This window comes from Dermacentor albipictus, unplaced genomic scaffold, assembly GCF_038994185.2.
Source record: "Dermacentor albipictus isolate Rhodes 1998 colony unplaced genomic scaffold, USDA_Dalb.pri_finalv2 scaffold_12, whole genome shotgun sequence".
Lineage (NCBI taxonomy): Eukaryota > Metazoa > Arthropoda > Arachnida > Ixodida > Ixodidae > Dermacentor > Dermacentor albipictus.
Genome location: NW_027225566.1, coordinates 2,220,867 through 2,242,057, shown reverse-complemented (window position 1 = coordinate 2,242,057; position 21,191 = coordinate 2,220,867). Strand labels below are relative to the sequence as shown.

Below are 21,191 nucleotides of genomic sequence, written 5' to 3'. Positions count from 1 at the left end.
AAGAACTCCTTAAGTGCTAATAAATGGCACATGTATTGCAAAATGAAGCGCCCATCATTGTTATGTGGGTTTTAATGGCGCAAGGGCCAGATATGGCCAAAGAGCCCCATGACAAATGGTAATTTAAAGGATTTATTCTGAATGGCGTGGACAGTGAATTTATTATGGCAGGTGTGCTGTATAAGGGCCTAAAAACTTTCGCTGCAAATGACGTAAATATATAGCTAGTAAAATAATGAGACTGATTAGTTATAGATGTGGACGATGGCAGTTGTGTTTTGATAAAAACATACGAAAACCAGACAACAGTTACATTAAATCATAGAGACGGCCCTCGAATGCAAGGGCTGGTAATCACGTGTTAAAATTTCCTGGCCAAATTATTTTCAGAATGTCGGTTTCAGCTAAGAAATCTAAAACTATTTGCAATTTAAAAAGTGGTTCATCACTAAGAAAAAATGCAGGGTGAAGTGGTATATTTTCCCGATAAGCAGAAGGGAAATACTTGTTTCTCTCTGATTCTATTGCAGGGCACTGGATAAGAACATGGAGGGCGGTCAGGCTATCACCGCACCTACTACAAGTAGGAGGACCCCCGCCAGTCAAGAGGTAGGAGTGAGTACTGTAAGTGTGTCCTATTCTTAATCGGCAAAGAAGTACTTCCTTGTACCGTGCTGTTTTGTCACTTATCCAATGCCGCAATTTTGGTTTTATAATGTGTAACTTATTCAATGTTTGTGTATCCCACTCTTCTTGCCAATGATTCCTCAATTTACGGTGCAGAATGGGCTTTAGGTCTGTGGCAGGAATGGGGATATTTCCATCTGTGTTGCTAAAACTCACTGACGTAGCGTTTTCGTCAGCAGCTACGTTGCCTTTTATGCCTTTATGTCCAGGTACCCAGCATAGTATAATCGCTTGGTTGCACATATATGTGGAGCATAACAAGCTATACAGCTCATTAAAAACGGAGTTCTTATGCTTTCGTAAGCTAATTAGGGCTCTTACTACACTTAATGAGTCTGTGAAGACAATAGCCTTAGCGATATTTGTGAGCCGTATGTGTTGAATAGCCTTAAGAATGGCGTATGCTTCCGCTGTAAAGATACTGGTGTATGGGTTTAGTGGTCCAGATGTTGAAAGTGAGGGTCCCAGAGTTGCGTAAGCAACCCCAGCTGGCGACTTCGAAGCATCTGGGTAAAATTCATCACATGAGTACTTCTCCTTGAGTTCCAGAAAATGAGAATATATGTATGCCTCCGGGGCTCGTTTCGATATTTCTAAGGAAGAGATGTCGCATTGGATAGTCTGCCACACTATAAAAATTTTCACACCCTTATGGGTGTAATGCGGGTGTATTCATCTTTTCACCCTTGTAAACACCCTTGAAACACCCTTTTTTAACGAAAAAGGGTGTTCAACAAGAAAACACCCTTGGAACACCCCAGTCTTTCTAATTTACACCCTAATTATAAGGGAGTAAGTGAACAAGCTTACAGTATATGATGAATGAACATTGCCAGTTAAGGCGTTGATATTGGCTGTACATGAAACGCGCGCTACCTGCGCTTGAATCAGGTAGCTGGAATGATTAGATCGGGGCACCTAGGCAGCAGCGCACTGGCTCCGAACAGCGGTCAAAAATGAAGTTTCCCACGAATGTTGATATTGAACGGATGACACGAACGCGCAGACTTTGCATAGCCAGATATCTGCAAAAGGCTTCATATGATCAATAGCAAAATATTTACAATGCTATCACTGAATACTTAAAGGTGTGCAAACAGTTAGACTGGGAATGGTTAGGAGTGAGGGCTAACAGTAAATAGCTCACCAACTTACGGTTCGTAGATGACATTGGCACACTCAGCAACACTGCAGACTATTTGCAACAAATGTTTGAGGAACTTGTCGAAGAAAGTGTAAGTCTGACTGAGAGTTAATATGCAGAAGAGAAAAGTAATGTTCCGCAGCGTGGCGAGAGAACGAATGTCATGGTCGGCAGTCAGCCTCTAGAACCTGCGCAGAAATACGTTTATTGAGCTTAATTACTCGTAGGGGCCTCTGATCAAGGAAATTAACAAAAATAAAACGTTAGCTGGAGAGCTTACGGCAGGCATTACTAAATCATGACCAGGGAGTTTACTGCTAACCATTGCTTTCTACCGTTACTAACGTATGGGGCCGAAACTTGGAAGTTACCAAAGAAGCTTGGGATGACGTTGAGGACCGCGCAACGAACGATGGAATGAAAATTATTAGGCATGATGATAATAGACTGGAAGACAGCGATGTGGATTAGAGAGCGAACGGGAATAGCTGATATTCTGGTTGACATTATGAGGAAGAAGTCGTGCTGGGCAGACATTGCAATGCGTAAGGGAGAGAACTGCTGGTCTATTGGAGTTGCAAAATGGGTGCTAAGGGAAGGAAAGCACAGTCGAGGACGGCAGAGAATAATGTGGACGTGATGGAATCGGGAAACTTGAAAACACATGGAACCAGTTAGCACAAGACAGGGGTATTGGAGATCGCTGGAGAAGCTTTCGTCCTGCGATGGACGTCGAAATAAGCTGATGATGATGATGATGTGACGACATCCATGCTAGCTTCGCGGCATGTCTTTCATGTTATGTCATGCATGCGTGTCATGCACGCTCTGATAGCTCGATTTGCGTCGATTGCGGGGGGGGGGGGGGGGGGGCGCTAGTAGCGGCGTAGTCAAGTGGCGCACACCGGGCACTTGTAACGCTCACTAAAAGTAAAATTTTTGCTGCTATGGCAATGGCCCGCTCCTTCCCCCTCCACGGTCAATTGGGACCCCCTCCCCCTCACACGAAAAAATTTTCTGGTTACGCCACTGTGGGGAGGGGGGTGTAATATTGCTCTAGACCCCTCCCCCTAACTTGTCAACGGAAACGGGGGACGGGAGGGCAGCTGCCGCCGGGCCGCAAACCTTAGGCAGCCCAATTAACGGCTGCATTTCCCTTTGGACGTGAATACTACATTAATGCCATTACACATTAGGATTCGTGGCAGTTCGAGGGCATGCGACAATAAAAAAAACACATACAGCCATCAGAAAGTCTTAGCTTGAGCAGATCTTTGGGAGCTGGGCAAGACTCTCACAAAAAAAAAAAGCTTGCACCCCTCTTACACTGTAAAAAAAATTTCTTCAGTTTACGGTCAAAGTTGCAGGTAAAACGTTGCCGGACACTTTTCCGTTAAATGAAAAACGGTGTTTCCGTAAAACGGACAGGCCGTAAAAATTATTTCCGTTAAATGGAAAATGGTGTTTCCGTAAAACGGACAGGCCGTAAAAATGTTTCCGTTAAATGGAAAACGGTGTTTCCGTAGAACGGACAGGCCGTAAAAATTATTTCCGTTAAATGGAAAACGGTGAGCTCCGTAGTTGTGATCACAGAATTGACCGTATTTTGCAAATAAGAAAAACGGTGAGTTCAGTAAAACGGAAATGCTGTAAATTGAGCCCCGTACTTGTGATTATAGTACATGACCGTACTTTGGTAATGAAGAAACGGGGACTTGAATGCTCGTGTTCTCGAGCCAAATTGTTTCGTTCATTGGAATGTTATTTTGGGCAATGAACCACCAAAGTCGTACATTACAACGTGGATAACTTGCAACATCATTTAAGATATAGCTGGAAATGGGGCAGAAATCATAGCACACAGGAAATACACCACACAGAATGTGCTGTGTTTGCATGTTTCCTCCTAGTGTCATTGTTTTCTACACCGCTTATTCTTCGTGTCAGTGTTGTCATGTTGCACTTGGGTTCTACACCCAACATGTACACAGCATACATACAGATTTGTGTTCGAGAAACAACAAGCCACTTGAATCTGAAAAAACCTGTGTTTATTCTGCTTTACTGAAAAAAGCAGGGTGAGACCGGGCTAGTTGGTATTCTATGCTGAAGTGACCAGCGCAAGAGTGAACGCGGGACACTAAAAAGGTGACAAGAACAGGTGCGAACTTCCAATTGGTGTTTATTACGAAAAGGCATGTATATATACTCTTGTGCACTTGATCATAATCAGTTACAAGAGCGCACTAAGGCCGCCCCACATCCTAAGGCGGCCTCCCACATACAGACCCCAGGTATGCAAATTCTTTAATGTCAACGCTAGGGATAATTTGCTAATGCAGTTGCCTTATGCGTTATCTGCTTCCTCAATGATGGGCCTAGTGCTTTCTTGTGCGTTGCTTGCTATTATTTCTGTTTTTTCAGAGTGCATGACATTTGCATTGGGAGGTGTGGATTCCAAGGAAATCCTCTCTCCCTTATGTACTTTTGTGTTATGTTCCTGTAGTCTCATATTTAGGCACCTTCCCGTTTGTCCCAAGTAACGTTGCCCATAGAAAAGAGGTGTGCTATTCACTGCTCCCCCTGAACATTTCGACGAAACCTTTTCTGTGAGCAATGTTGCATGAAATTGAATGTCTGCTGACAGGGCTGGTTTTGGCACATAACTGAGATAACTTGTTGGGTGCGGGAAAAACTACCGAAACTCCCGCCCTTTCCCCTATTTTCTTTAGTTTATGCAAGATAACGTGAATGTATGGGATGACTGCTAGATTCCTGCGAACAGTATCACATAGGTGTAACTAAAGAAAATAGGCCAAAGGACTGCAGTCTTGGTCATTTCTTCCGCGCCCCGCAAGCTATCTAAGTTATGTGCCAAAACCAGCCCTGTCAGCAGCCAATCAAAATCATGCAACATTGTGCAGAGAAAGGGTTTCATCAAATGCTCAAGAGGAATAGTGTATAGCATACCTCTTTCCTGCGGGCAGCGTTACATGGGACAAATGGGAAGTTCCCTAAACTTGAGACTACAGGAACATAATCGGAAAGTACAAAAAGGGAAAGAAGGTTTCCTTGGAATCCATTGCTCCCAATGCAAATGTCATCGACTGTTTGAAAAAACAGAAATAATAGCAAGCAGTGTGAAAGAAAACACTAGACTCATCATTGAGGCAGCGGCTATTGCAGAATGCAACTGCGTTAGCAAGCCATCCCTATAGCACTGACTGTTAAAGAATTTGAATATCTGGGGTCTGTATGCAGGAAGCCGCCTTAGGCCTTGGTGCGCTCGTTTATTTGTGATGGCCATGTTGACCTGCACGATTGTAACAGATTATGATCAAGTGTGCAAGAGTACATATACATACCTTTTTGTAATGAACACCAGTTGGAAGTTTACGTCTGTCCTTGTCGCCTTTTTAGTGTCCCGTGTCCAGTCTTGCGCAAGTCCTCTCCGCATAGACACTAGAAATTGGCTGACTAGAGGAAGGATTGGTTGAGACTTGGAATGACTGGCTCCTTGCAGAGGCTTTCGGCTTTGCCTGAAAAGAAAGAAACACTAATCAATTAAGGCTGTTCAATTATTTACTATCATCATCACTATTGTTTTTCAGATAAACAATGATTTCGTATTCACAACTGTCACTACAAGTGCTCTTGTCAAAAGAAATGGTTCAGACTCAGCCATGTTGGTATATATTCATTCGTAGCCTTATAGCATAAAAAGCTTCAGATAGAAAGGACCTAAGTCAATTGATGGTTTGCTTGGATGTCACGTGCACATCATGACATTCGGAGATTACATCTCCCATGTTTAGGTAGAGCTGCCATGGCCACATACTGCAGACCATAGCTTTCAACTTTCACTGCTCCATTGCTCCATTAAACAACCTTGCAGATTTTACTGTTTCCCAAAACAATGAAGTACTCTTGAAACAAGCGCAAACCATGCATGTTGTTTACTTCCAACCCAGAACAAGCAAGCCAAAGATATTGTCCAGCTGACAGGCTGGTAGAATAGCAACAATAGCAACAATACAAAAAAACCATGCTTGCACCACAACTGTGTCACAACAGCTGTCAGCCCCTTTTGGATATGGTTTGTGTCACGGAAGAAGTATCAATGTGTAATACTCTTTTTACTCAAGCAGTGAAAATTGAAAGTTACGGTCGTGAATGCATCAACATACCCTTCCCATCTTTATAAAAAGTTATAATATTGCACTGTGTTCACCGAAAAATTTGCCTTTTTTGTAAAGAAGCCTGCAATTATGCCTGGACCCCATACATGGCTCTGGCAGGCAGTACTGTTTATTCTGTCCGTTTCTTCACTTGCAATCCCATAACGAAACAAATAATGCAACATATTTTTCCAGATTGCATTGCTTCATGTGAATGTGCCTAATTTTGGGAAATTTCTGAAATGAATCAAGCCTCTCCTAAAAAATTTTAAAGTAGAGTAATTCATTAACGTGCCTAAACATGAGCACTTCCCGTGGATTTTGAGAGCCAATGAGGACAGAGCTATTTGCTCAAATTTCTACGACTCATGGCAACAGGATGGCCAAATTCCGTGCTATTAGTAAATGCAAAGAAAAAAAACTTTGCTCAATTTATGCAATGTTTCTTTCCAAAATTTTTCTTCTTTGTACCATAGTGGGGATACTCTGTGATAATTAGTTGGAATTAATGCTATTGGCCTGCAGTCTGGTACAAAATATTTTTAAAGCCGCAGCGACACTATTTTCTTCGGATCTATTCAAAATGCAGATTCGGTAAAATCCAGGGAAAATGCTTCTAACAGGTAATTCTATATTGCTTTTTGCAGAGACACCTTTTTTTTTTTCTTGGAAAACTAAGGTTAATTTCATTGTCGCCAGGCTCGGGCAGCAAAATAAATTTTTAAATCAAAATTAAAAGTGATTGCCAGGCATGTCCAGTTGAATTTATCTGAACATGCCCTACTGTCTGCAGTACACATGTTGCCACTTTAAAGGCCCGCAAGAAGGCACCGGTTATATTTTCTAGGGCAAGAAGGCATTGAAGTATGTTACTTAAGGCAATTAGTCGCAGGAGTCCTGGATCAGTAGAAGAAAATTTAAAGACCATAAATTGTTTAGAAGACTTAAGTCACATAAAGGTACCATCATTGCATTGTGCTAAAACTAACCTAAGAGACTGAAACCTGACATGATAAAAATGGAGCTTGAGAATGAAGGCTTGCTCAACAAGCAACAGAACGACAAAAAATGATATGCATGATAAATTTAAAAAAAGGCGCTGATGAGGACGGTAAAGAACTAGGCACCATGATGAAATTTGTAAATATGCAAGCATAGGATGGAGTCAGTTGGCGCAAGCCATATATATTTACAGATTACTAGGAAAGGTCTTCGTCCCGCAGTGGACATAATGTATGTGAGAGCACTGTGCCCCTTCGATCATGCAGTCCCAGACTGTCCGCAAACCACCTGCGGCTTCTGGTCTGGCTTGCATTGACAGAAGGGCACATCACAGTCATGTGATCCCGCTGCCTGGGACTGTCCAAGGTTTTGTTTGAAAGCACCGTGATTGGAACTCGCTCTCCTGGCTGCTGTTGTCTGCTATTAGCTACTTAAATTATGGGGTTTTACGTGCCAAATCCACTTTTTGATTACAAGGCAAGCCGTAGTAGAGGACTCCGGAAATTTCGACCACCTGGGGTTCGTTAACGAGCACCTAGATCTAAGTACATGGGTGTTTTCATATTTTGCCCCCATTGATATGCGGCCACCGTGGACGGGATTCAATCCCGTGACCTCGTGCTTTTAGCTACTTGTAGATAGCGCCCTACCCAGCAAATTCAGTAGCGTGGTCATCAAAATGGTGCAGTCTCAAGTCTCAGAGGCCATGCCGCCGACACAACCATAAAGCTTGCATAATGGAATCGCAGCCTGAGCACATTGAACATGTTAATTTTAACAAAGCTCAGTTTACATCGTGCTCTCGCTCTTCGGGCCCCTTAACCGCTGTATTCAAGCCAGCTCATTCATTTCCTGTAAAATTTAAGCGTCACTGCCACACAAATATAAGCAAAAACACGATTGTGCTACATCACTGCTCACCCACAAAGCACAGGCCGATATTCTCAAAGCTCGTGAAACCGTCTACTCAAGGCCTGACGTGTGTCTAGGACAAAGCGCGTCTACACTGTCTACTAATCCTGCACATCCAAAAGCAAAATTTCGAATTTGGGTAACAGAAGGAATCGGCACACATGTCAACGGCAATCGGTGAAGCTCTGATTATACAGGTTGTCCCACGTAACTTGAGCCAAACAATAAAAATATGCAAATGTGACGTAGCTCGACAGAACCAAGGTAACATTGTTTGCTGTCACTTGGAGATACTTAGATATTTTTTCATTCCACCACAATAAATATTTTATCTTCATTAATTCATCAACTTTTCAAATATTATAATTAGATTAGAAGTGTCCATCAGAAAATTGTAGAGCAACATGAAAAGCTCCCCACACAGCTTTCTGTTGTTCGAGACATGCTGCGTAGAAGTGTTTTTTCGAGAAAGAAGCTTGCGAATACACGCAAAGTGCTGCGAATGAAAAGTCACGCAACAATTTAGTGTGTACTTGCAGGCTTCTTTCACGCTAGGAAAAACACTTTTATGTAGCATGTATTAATCATAATATTTGAGAAGTTGATTAATTACAGAATACTAATGATTTAACCTGGCAAAATGAAAAAAAAAATGAGTATCTCGAAGCGAGGGCAAATAACATTACCTTGGTTCTGTGCAGTTACGTGGCATTTGCATATTTTCAATGTTTGGCTCAAGTTACGTGAAACACCCTGTATGCGACGCCAGCTACCAGCATTAAATATCTACATGCAATATGATATGTTTCCTCGTCCACCAGTTTCACTCATCTGAACAGCGAAATCTACCTGTTTACTATGCATATAGCAATGAGTATGACAGATTTCACGAAACACATCAAGAAAAGCAAGCATTTGCACCTGATCACTGTGCTTTGCCCTAAAAAAAACACAAGGACTAAGGTTGCAGCAATTCGACCACTCATGAAAACCTCGCATTATGGCACACAAAGCATCGATTTAACGGAAGCAATAGCTGAGTGCATGATATTTTCTGTCTGGAACGTGCAAAGTACACATAAACACACAGCCTCTTTTAAAACATGGCGTCAAGCCCCATGCATCTTTTTAAGACAGCCGCCGTCTGGTAGCTACTTGCATATGTCTGAACAAATATCTGCTGATAGCTCCGAGAGTCCACAGAGTCTGTGACTTCTGGTAAAACGAATGCGATACTGGCTGCCCTCGGACTTGTGGATGGGGCTTCGGAAGCTGATTGAGAAAATCGAATGCGGGACAGCAGTGCTAAGCAGTCCAGGACTGTCAAGGACTGATAATCGAAGAGGCCCACTAATGCTTTGTGTTCCTATCCTATGTAATCTCTTCATACTGATCAGCTCAAGCTGCATGGCAAAGAAGTCTCTTGTTAGTGCTCTGAAGACAAGCATCTTGCCCAAACATTGGCTATAGAGACGACCATCGTTCGACAACTGTTGATCTGTTCATAGAAGTGAGAATTCCGCGACAAACTTTTCAATGAAGTAAGCAATATGATGATGAACTTGTTTCACAAAACTTCATAAGTACACCTGACATTTGACTCACTTTTGCATGTAAGTAAATATTATGAAATTGTCTCTGTGAACAATTGTCCCCGACTGCGTACACTTGTGATAAAAAAATTAACCGTATTTGAAAGTTTGTATCATTAGCCAGGAGAGTCGCACTTGCTGGATGGCTCATCATTTAATTTGGAAAAAAATTCAGCAGTGAGCACCAATTGTATCACTAATGACCTTGAACATCTCTTATAATTATTAATTTGTAAACACCTGTTGTCGAACAGCCCACCTACTGAAGTTTTGAACACATTGTACACAATTATAGCACATACTACACGAAATAATATCTGTAATAGACCTTACCAAATACAATATTAGTGTGGCGGCAGGTCAAATGGCTCCTTGCAATGCTTGCGTCCTTCCTGGGAGAACAAGAAACGACATTAGGCTTACACTGACAGCACCAAACCACATAATTTAAGTTGCAAACAAGTGCCCGAGAACATAGGAAGTTCTAATTAGATATGGTCAACCTGCTTAACCATGTCACAGACATTGAATGACAGAATGTACTTTTATGGAGCCTCAACTCCATGAAATACATGCTAATACAAACATGCTAGTACACAGAATCAAATTGGATGCATGAAAATTCTCAGTAAACTTTTCTTTCCTAGCAACCACAAGTTGCTATTTGTGAAATCCAACAAGTGAGTGTCTAACCTACACTAAGAAGGTGGAAAATTCGGGATCCTTTCTGGTGAATAACTAACCATATCTCTACGGGTACCCAGCAATATAAAGGTGAATTGTAAGTATTATATTGATTAAAGAAACAGTTCAGTGCTACCAAGCAAGTACAATAAATAAATTATTTCAAATTCATCTTCATGTCAGGCTAATCAAGTTAATTTTCTTTAGATCACATGAGAGAATGGTTCGAAAAAAATATTGGAATCTGTCAACAATGTTGAAGCAATTTTATGACGGCCTGCAGATAGCAGTTGTTGAAATAAGACCTGGGGCAGGGGGAGAAAAGACAAAGAAGTGTGATAAAACAAAATGGGGCCTGTGCTGAGCAGCTACTAAATGCAGTTTTATTAAATTATGATGTGCAAAACAGCAGATGTAAGAGATGCGAGACCCTCAGGTGGTATTTTGCAATGCTGTTATGATAAATTGTTTCAAGGAGCATGACTCCTTAACCCTTCGAGGGTCAATGACGTAAATATACCGCACCGCGAAGTACAAAAATGGTCAATGCCGTATATTTACGGCGCTGTCTGTAGGTTTAAAAAGCGCGACAATTTCCTAACCTTTTCTTTTCTGTCATTTGCTGCCATTATGTGGAAATACAGCGAATTTCTTTTGCACGCCTCGCTCTCTCAGTTTTCGTTGCATGGTTTGTTTTAACGCTAGTTTGCTCCTGCGCGTCTATGTACTACCGCTAGCGCATTGGCATGCGCGCGGGCGGGTGGGTGTCGGTTTGGGTTTTGTTTTCGCAGGCCGTTTCGGCTTCTTGCGCTTGCAAAACTGATGGCTATCTCGTTACTAATCGCTCAAAAGGCTACTGCTTGTTTCTCGCTCATTTAGTGCTCGCAGGGGTGCGCATAGGAAGGATGCTGCCATGCATGCGCTTCTGTTGCTCCTTTTCTTTTTTTTTTAGACTCGCGAAAACTAATTGCATCTGGTTGGCGATAAGATGAAGATTAGTGGAAGTTTGTCACACGTTTTGCTTTTTTGATGGGCACACAACCGCACAGTTTTCTTGAGTGCGTGCACCTACACAGTTCGATTATGCTATGGATATACTATCATAAGCAATATGAAAGGGAACACAAGAACGCATGGCAAACAGCCTTGAAACAGACTCGGAGCGATACACAGATGGCGCTGTGAAAAACGAAGGGGGAAAGGAGAGCGCTCTTCCACTAACTGTTGGCACTCCCACCACGCTGGCATTTCTACAAAGGAGCAGCTTACGTCATGGATCGTCCAACAGCCGATAAGACGGTGATCGTCGCCAGTGACCTACACCGTTTCACTTTCTTTTCTTTCATTCTCTTTTTTTGTTCGTGCAACCGCTTGATAGTACCCCGAGAAGAAGTTTGCCCTGTATTTCAAACCAATTCTTTATTTGAATCGATGCACTCGGTTGTCAGTGGCACCTCGAACAGTGGCGACGCTCGAACCAATGACGAGAGAGGAATAGAATAAAGAAAAATTTTAAAAAGAAGAACATTGACAAACTGTCTCTCATGCGACTGTTGCACGAAGTTCGTTCAGAAAAAATTCACGTCGCACACTGCAGTGGCCCACGCAGAGCAGTCAACTCTGAATTTGTAGCCTCAAGATGCCTCGAGTGCCTCTTAAAGAGCGGGAAGATACAATAGAAATGTCTAAAAGAGGTTATACGCAGCGCAATATTGCTCTCGTGACAAGCCGCCCATTGAAAACGGTCAACCGTATTATCCAGGCTTACTGAGACGAAGGACGCATAAACGATGCACCGCACCGCACACGACCTCGATCAACAACGAACGACCAAGACCTTTGCATCGTGGCTGCCATCAGCGACAAGCCATTTCAAAGTGCAAAAGACGTTCGAGGTGCTCTTGGCTTGAACAACTTGAGCGACAGCACGGTATGACAAAGGCTTAGAGAAGCAGGACTGCAAAGTCACATCGCCGCACAGAAACCTCTGCTCACCGCAGCCAACAAAGCGGCTCGCCTGAGGTTCGCTATGAACACCGCAGCTGGAGTGAGAGTAAGTAGAAGTATGTAGTTTTCTCTGATGAGTTCACATTCTCGAGCCCCTGGGACCAACGAAAGAGAGTGTGGTGGACCGCTAACACACGCTTTAGTCCGCAGAATATCCAGGAGGTGACCGCCAGTGGACACGTGTCTGTGAACGTCTGGGGGGCGATTTCCCACGCAGGCCTAGGCCCACTGGTGAGAATTGATGGGAGGTTCACCAGTGCTGCGTATTGCACTCTGCTCGAGCACCAGATGATCCCCTATGTGTTGAACAGGCCGCACCCGGATGGGTGTTATTTTTTCCAGCAGGACTTGTCTCCCGTTCACACATCGAAGGACGTGGCGCGCCTTTTGGAAGAGCGAGGGGTAATGCAACTTCAGTGGTGTGCGAAGGGTGCCGACATGAACATTATAGAGCATGTTTGGGGCCGTATGAAAGTGAACCTTTCGAAGAGCTCACTAGAACTGGCGAACTCCGACCAACTATGGGAAGCAATAGAACATGAGTGGAAGCCCGCCTTCAGCGTGATACCGCATTCATCGAGGCTGTCTACGCGTCTTTGCCTCAAAGAATGGAGGCCGTCGTTAAGTCGACGGCGGCATGACGCGTTATTAGGCCACCAACGAACAAAGCAAAGAACGAGGATAAGCTGCGATAACGCTATTGCCTTATTTCATTTGCTTCAATATCTTTTATTAATTTTTTCCCGGTTTAGAAGATTTACCACAAATCAATATCGAAGTCCGGAACAGTGCTATCTTTTGTAATGATTCGACGCAAAAGGTTACCAGTGACGCAATATCGAACAGTGTTATCACTGTCTGCTGGCGATGTGAAATTCCGCACTTTGCAGACGCATGGCGGGAGTGCGAACAATTGTTACAACAGCGTCCCCCTTTCCACTTTGTTTCTGATGGTGGCTGCTGCGTATCACCCATATAGCTGCGTCTAAGGGTGTTTTCTACGCGTTCCTGTGTTCCCTTAGATATTGCTCATAATAGTACGTATTAGTGTAAGAGCAGGAACATTTGAGTCTTGCAAAGTATTCTCGTGTGCACATTTTCAAAGCCTTGAACTATAACAATGTAACAAATTTTTTACTCTTATAGGTTTATTTCCTTTTTGATAATTGTTATTCATGAATAAAGAGTACATATAGTATACCAACGCAAAATAATTTTTTTCTGGCGTTACGGACACCCTAGAAAAATTACGGTAAATTTTTTTCGAAATAAGTCCCTAAGAATTGGAATCTGCAATAAAAAAAATCGACCCTGGGCGGTTGAATATGGCGAAAAAGATCGACCCTCAAAAGGTTAATTATATTCATGTAATCTTTAGAAACGGATGGCATAAAGGACATACTTGTTGACATTTTCATGCGAGTCATGAACACGATGCACGCTGGAGTTAAGCATCTTAAAAAATGCTCTAGAAACTTGCAAAAAGCAAGTTTCTATAACCTCTCACAACACCGAGCTTCACCTACAAGTGTTGTAACATTTCCTTGCAACGTGCAGCACTGTTTTCACAGACATAGTTTGAATCACTGTGTCACAAGCTCTGGAAACAAAAGTGCATACATAAGTGCTAAACAAGCACATATGATGCCCTACCCCTACCCCTACTGCACAGACACATTTATCTACACCAACACATGTAGATGGATTATGTCATCCATTTGGTAGCTTCTGATCATGTTCCAAAGCATGAATCTCATAACTGCAAATTCTATAAGAATGTGACACCGACTGATTACTTGGGGACAACATGAAAAGACAGAAGGCCAAACAACACGAGCGCAGGCTAAGACTTTTGGTTAATTGAGCGCGCGCGCACACATACACACACAAACAAACAAATATTAGGCCTATTTGTCCTGCCTAGTTGCAGCTGCAGGACAGCGGGATGTTGTAAACAACCACACAGTTGAACTGCTGCATGTGCCTCTTGCTACTTTGCGTCAAGGCCTGGTCTGATTCACCTTTTTGAACACAGATTTTGAGACTATGGCTGACCTTCTGAATGTGATCTAACAGTGGTCACACCACTGTAGGCCAATGTTAGACCTAGGTATAGAAGTTCTCGACTTGTTGAGGATGCTATTTCGTGCTTCTGTGACAGAGCTTCACAGTCGAACAGTGCACTGATGTGAAAGGCAGAATTCCCTCCTTAAAAGACGGGGCATAGATGCAGTGCACATGACACTCACCAAAGAAAACAATAAGGTCAAGAAATGGAAGATCACTGTCTAGTGGTAGTTTTCCAGTAGAACACGTTGTGGGGCTACTTGGTGAAGGGCTTTCAGAAGATGAAGCGCCAACAGAGACAACACAGTAAGAAAGAACAAAGACAGGACAAGGTGCTACTTGCAACTGTTTATTGAGGTCAAAAGCAGCTGAATATATAGCCATGGGGAGAAGGGGAAGAAAAAAACAGAAGCATTGCTTGTGTGAAGGTGCACGCGCGAGAACACAGAAGATGAAGGGAATCATAAGATTAGCCAAAATCTAAAACTTATCTAAAAACATGCATTCATTTGTGTAAATATTCAGACACAGGCATGCTGACACAGGCATCCCCTCTATTCTTAATCTGGTTGGCCTCCAACAGTTCACGTGCCACAGTGTATTTGCTTTTAAGCACGATCGTTGTATCCTGAAGCCTTGCTTCACATACTTGCTTATTCTCATTCCTGCAGGCCTTGCAATGAAGTGGCAAGTTTGCGCCATAACTATTTTTCAGCGAAAGCTTGTGCTCCCACAGGTGTTCGCTGATACATGAGCCAGTTTGTCCGATGTACTCTTTCCCACACTTCCACGGTATACGACCGCTTCTTCACACTTCACAAAAGGATTTGTATGTTTAATAGAACACTACTTTTAGAGTCATGAGATCCAATCAGGCGGCACGAAGTAGCAAGCTTTCGGGGCGCAGCAAAAACTACAGGAATTTTATATTTAGCGGCGACGTGTTTAAGATTACGCGCCACTTCGTGAGAATACGGTATCGCCACTGGATAAGGCAGAAATTCCTTGCGGGCATGAGGTCGGTATACCGACCCTGCAATTAATTGTTGCAGTATAAGTCTATGCACTCCAAGACTGTTAAACGTGCGATTGCCACTATGTGTCTTGAATTTACCCTTACAAAATTGTGCTGTCATAAGGCACACAAAACCTTTGACGAACAGATTTTGAAGTTGAAGAAAGCTGCCTTTCCTTGTTTGGTTTTGAGCAAAGTTTCAGAGGTGTTGTTGAAAAAGGTGCAAAAAGAAAGAAACTGAAGCAGTGAAGAAGGTTAAACATTGGAAAAGAAAGCTAAACCAGTGGTGATACCGTATTCTCACAAAGCAGCGCATAATCTTAAACATGTCATCACGAAACACAAAATTCCTGTGGTTTCTTCCGAGCCCCAAAACCTTGCTACTTTGTGCCGTCTGATTGGATATGATGACTAAGAAAGTAGAGTGTTCTAGTAAACACACAAACCCTTTTGTGAAGTACGGAGAAGGGGTCGTATACTGCATACCGCTGAAGTGTGGGAAGGAGTAAACCGGACAAACTGGCCAATGTATTAATAAACGCCTGCAGGAGCACAAGCTTTCACTCAAAAATGGTTATGGCTCAAACTTGCTGCTTCATTGCAAGGCATGTGAGAATGAGAATAAGCAAGTACGTGAAGCAACGCTTCCTGATACAACAATCATGTTTAAAAGCAATGACACTGTGGCACGTGAACTTTTGGAGGCCAACCAGGCTAAGAAAAGAGGGGACGCCTGTGTCGACACCCCGTCTCCGACTATTTACAGAAATGAACGCATGTTTTTAGATAAATTTTTGATTTTGGTTAATCTTATGATTCCCTTCATATACATCTTCCATATTTTTGCACATGCGCATTCACATAATCAGTGCTTATTTTTTTTTTTCTTCTCCCTCGCCTCATGGCTATATATTCAGTGCTTTTGACCTCAATAAACAGTTGCAAGTAGCACCTTGTCCTGTCTTTGTTCTTTCTGACTGTGCTTTCTATGTTGGCACTTCATCTATTGAAATGTAGTTTTCCCCCTTCCATGAGCTCATCTAGCACTGTAGAGAAGACAGAAAACAAATCACTCAACCCATTTAGTAGCCTTACTTCACGTCATATAGCGTAAAAAGTTTCCAATGAAGCAGAATACCTTTACTGCGCTGGTTCTTACAGCAGCTAGTGTTTTACGACTAGCTGACAGTGTTCTCGGCAGTGAAAAGTCGCAATTAAAGTGGTTGAGCAACTTTTTAACGTCTCCTACAAAGTGCCACTCATGTTCAAGTAAGCAAAACTACTACTGAAAGGCAAGCTCCACTATCTGGGCCTGAAGATTTTCTGTGGTGAGCATCGAGCTGGAGCTATTCCTTGCACTCAAAGGTGTTTTTAACTTTTCTATTGGTGCACCTGAACACTGAAGCATGTTGTTGCTACAGGAACACCAGAGAGCACATTTAACCTTTGGTACCACCCCGACGTGGAGGGGAGCTTCCATAACCAAGTACAATGTTTGCTTTTAACAGTGCGTTCGCACTGCCTTTTAGCATGCATTGCCAAGAAGCATTTAATGGAGTTGAACGTAGTTGACGTCTCAGGTCAGACAACTTCGAGAAAGCCAAGGCCTATGACTGTTATGCAATCTTTACACAAAGGCAACCATCAATTCAAGCAAATTGCTCAGAGAGTTGAAACTACCTTTTTATTTTCAGTGCCAAGCAATCTGGGCATGTACAAAATGTTAACCCGACCAGGGTAACACGTGAAGTTTACATCAAAAAGTATGTGCTGGAGTTCATAGGTACTACGGTTGGTGCTGTTTACAATATCCCACTGTCCTGCAGCCGCAATTATGTAGGACAAACCGGCCGACCACTCAAGGATTATCTTACAAAACATGCACAGACCCTTGACACAACATGGGGGAGCAACATAGCTATTGTTGCTGCTTTGTGCAGTTGTACACCAAATTTTTAGCAGTGAAGTATCTTCATGACACATTTTCATAGCAGACATAACTTTCAGAATAGCTCCCACTATGCTAGCGTGCCATCACTTAACCTGCTTGGCAAATTGAAGTATTCAGATCAACCTGCCGAACGTTCTGAAATGGGCTGCTTGGTGCATGTTTAGAAGGGAACCGAACAGGGCTACAGACAGGACAAAGGGAATATGTTGCTGTGTACAACGCTGTCACTTCATACTGACAGTAGCACTGTTCGTTCCCTTTTAAATATTCATATCTTTTGGTCGCCTGACCACGCAACGCAGCTGTGAGCTCAGGCTATAATTTTACATTGTTACATTGCCTTCTAATGTTGCACTTAATTACATCATCGCATACTCACCTGTTATAGTTAGCTCAACACTAGCTCACAGTGAGCTTATTCGTGGCTAATCTTAGTTACCATGGAGCCCATGCATGACAGTGCTAACGATCAGTGTGCAGTGTTGTTGCATACTCATTAAGCCAACACTAGACAAACAGTTATTTTATTGGTGCATGTTTTATCTGTTGCCTCAAATCTTGAACTCTGGCACTATAAGTGTTTTTTAAACACCACTCATATGTGCAACCAAGTCAGGTACGAAACAATATCCCTTTCAAGTCGACGTGCTCATACTGAACCAATTTGTTGCCACAGGAAAACAAATCATCAATTATCCTTTGAATGCATCTGCAAAAATTACTCTACTTGCATAGGCCTCGTCATTCCACCAAAATTTGCAGTCACTGTCTATTAAGACTGCATATGCAAGACAGATATACAATAGAATGGCACAGCTTACCAGAACAAAGAGCACCACTAGACAGACTGCTGTGGCACACTTTCTCAGGCCCACTGGCTGAGAAACTGAGCACAAACCGGCACACAGACATCCTTCAGTGGTGCAATAGCTGCAATTGAAGCAAATATTATCAGGTATTTTCAGACGGTCATCCACAGTAAAGCAAAAACATTTTCATATACAAATACTCTTGCACATAAGCTTGTCACCGAATTACCGATTGCTGTGGTATTGTTTGGTGTCTTCAATTTCAAGCACCTTCTATTCGGCAAAACAGCAGACATTTTGCTCTACATAACTCACAACATGTATTTTAGAATAATTATTGTATTGATGCCTATATGCTGAAAATTAGTCTACGCAACTAGAGACAGTAAGTATTAGAACCAGCCTTTAACATCAGTGTTGACACATCTTTTGATTTTCTTATACCAGTTTGGAACATCTGTAATTTTGGATGTCCATTACACACTTTTGGGCACCGCTATTCTGTGTCAAGGTTACGTTAAAAATTACTTATCACATGCACTTGCTTTACAATTATGGCCGCAGATGGGCAAAATTTACGTGGCAATCCACTCCCAGATTACGTTAAATGCTGACGTATTGCGTCAGAACGTTGGTAGTCAGCCTGGTAGCTGTCTGAAGTAAAAACAAAACAAAAACAAAAATTCGCGAGACATCTGATGCCGCTTACCAGCTAGCAAAATAATCAATTTCTTCTCCAGCGACCCTTAATGGGTATCCACGCGGACACTTTCAAGTGCGATCGCGCACGATTGCTCGGGCTCGATCCTAATGTGTTCCAAGGCACCGTGTTACACCAGTGTTACGTAACACTGCAGATCGCACGAGGTTACAGCAGCAAGCACGCCACACCGTCCATTCATTGCGATGTAGAAGCATCGCATGCAACATGCTCTATGAGGTCTTCATACACAAGCAGACTTTCGATTCCAGAAGCAGTCTTTCAATTACGCATATGAACACAGCGATTATGCACGCCAAGCACGCTGCGTCCTAAGCTTAAGGAAAAATAGAATTCCGCTGTGATGCAATGCTTCGCCGAATACGGCTAACATAGTGTTACACCGCGCCGTGAGAGATTGCTAAGGGGAACAGTAACTGCACTTTATTTTGGAATGCCAAGAACACATCACAACACATTGCAAAATTGGAATGCCAATGTCAGTAAACCAGCTGGCACATACAGCCGATAACGAACTGCTACAGACGACATCGTCGCTGATGTTGCTTACGCGCCTCAATGTGCTCTATATGCAATCAGCACAACAAACGCTACACCATTTATCACAGTCTCGCAATGCCGCGGCTTTATCAATCCTCATGGCCAAGCGGGAATGTCGTTACAGGGCATTGACAGGGCATGCTCACACAACACAGTTGAGCCCGTCACCGGCCATCGCGGTGCATTTCGCACGCGCGACGTGCACCAACAACAAAAAAGGACACTTAAATCACTTACTTGCGTAGCAGTCCATCGTCGATTCCTTCTTATTCTCTCAGTGAAATCCCAAATGCAACAGGTATACCACCACCGCACACCGCCATTTCCAGCCGCTGTCCGCTCTATACTGTTGAGGCGGAGAAATGCAACCCGTCGTGTAGAAGCGATGATGGGTGGTAAGCAGCGCCATTGCTGAAACCTCTTCCGTTTGTGCGTGCGTACTACGATTCGCCTACGAATAATGTTCAAGCAGCGTTACCTATGGTGATATTATGTAACTGCTGGTAAACGTGGGCGGTGTCTTTTCTTTATATTCGTTGCGCGTTGATTTTTCGCTCTTAACATGCTCAGTTGCCCTCCACATGAAATTACGGACGGTTCTCCGTATTTCAAAAAACAGAGCTCACGTCCGTTTTTTTACGTAGAATTCCGCCGTTTTTCATGAAACTGAACGGTCTACGTAATTTTTACGGCAGGTTTGACCGTAAAATTACGGAAATTTTTTACAGTGTACAGGCATTGTCAACTCTGGGTCCCACCGCTGACTGTACATTTCCGGTAAAAAAATCACACAGGAACTCCTCTCGGATTTGTCTAAGTGTGCGTAAGCATTGTGACTCTTCCTCATCTACACGCAGTCCATGTCGTTATCAATGTTATGAGACTTGATCCGACAAGTATAAGCGCCAGCGCTGCGGCGACACGGGCTGCTCTGGTCGGCAGCGCAAGCAAAGTAGTGCAGGTGGCGGGGCCAGGCGCGCTGGTGACGTTCCGTTCGTTTTGAGCCGTTATCGCTCTTTAGCCCTCCTCATCCGCGACGAACCATTATCAACCGTTCTCCGGCGGCGGCTGCTTGTGGCACGGCCGCGCGAACCGTATCTTGAAAGCGAAGTGCATTGTGGACAGAGTGTGCCCACTGCTGAAACCTTCACGCGCTGTGTTCTCACCGCTTACTTCGCTTTGAAAATAGACGCGCGCACACCTATCTTGAAAGTGATCTGCGAAAAGCGCATAGTGCGGCATAAGCTGAAAGCTTCGTGAGCGCAGTGTTCTCGCCGCTTCGGTCGCGTTGAAGCGAGAGCTAGCACGAAGGTGAATTCACTCGCTGTTGCGGGTTCTATATTGAAAGATATTGTGCGGTACGGACTGACGGACGGATGGTTTTTCTTGTTGGGGAAGTATTGAAATGCTTACGTTATAAAAAAAAAGTCGCAGGGTTCGCGAATTTCGCGATAAGATACAACACCAACCTACTCCCCCACCCCCCGCTGAGCGATGCCGTCTTGATCGCCCCCTCCCAACCCCAGGAAAAGGGACACTACCTTTCTATCTCAGTTGAAGAAAGGATGATGAAGCGTTAACAACGACAATAACGGCATTTTCTAACGAGTTGTCTTATGGCCTCTGAGATTTGCGCGCGAAGCTGGCGCGCGCGAACCTGAGAGGCCATAATTGGCCGCTTAATAGCATAAAAAGACAAAGATAATGCCAAACGACACAACTAAAAATTCAAACAAAGAACTGATCTTAGCTATACTGTTTGGGGAAAAGAAATAAAAAATTAGACAGCCGCAACACACGCCACTAAAGCCACCACCGCCGGCATAACGCGGAACCAACGGTTGCCAACATACATTCGCGCGTCATTGCTTCGTCCGCTTCG

General features: G+C 43.3%; 1 long non-coding RNA gene across 1 annotated transcript; it reads right to left on the bottom strand.

The window, feature by feature from the left end:
* Window positions 1–5,254: 5,254 nt before the first annotated feature.
* LOC135921344 (uncharacterized) lies at window positions 5,255–19,638 on the bottom strand. The gene is made up of 4 exons (XR_010570520.2): window positions 19,547–19,638; window positions 18,061–18,169; window positions 9,849–9,907; window positions 5,255–5,370 (listed from the first exon to the last, which is right to left on the bottom strand). It is a non-coding gene; the product is annotated as an uncharacterized lncRNA (long non-coding RNA).
* Between the last annotated feature and the right edge of the window lie 1,553 nt (window positions 19,639–21,191).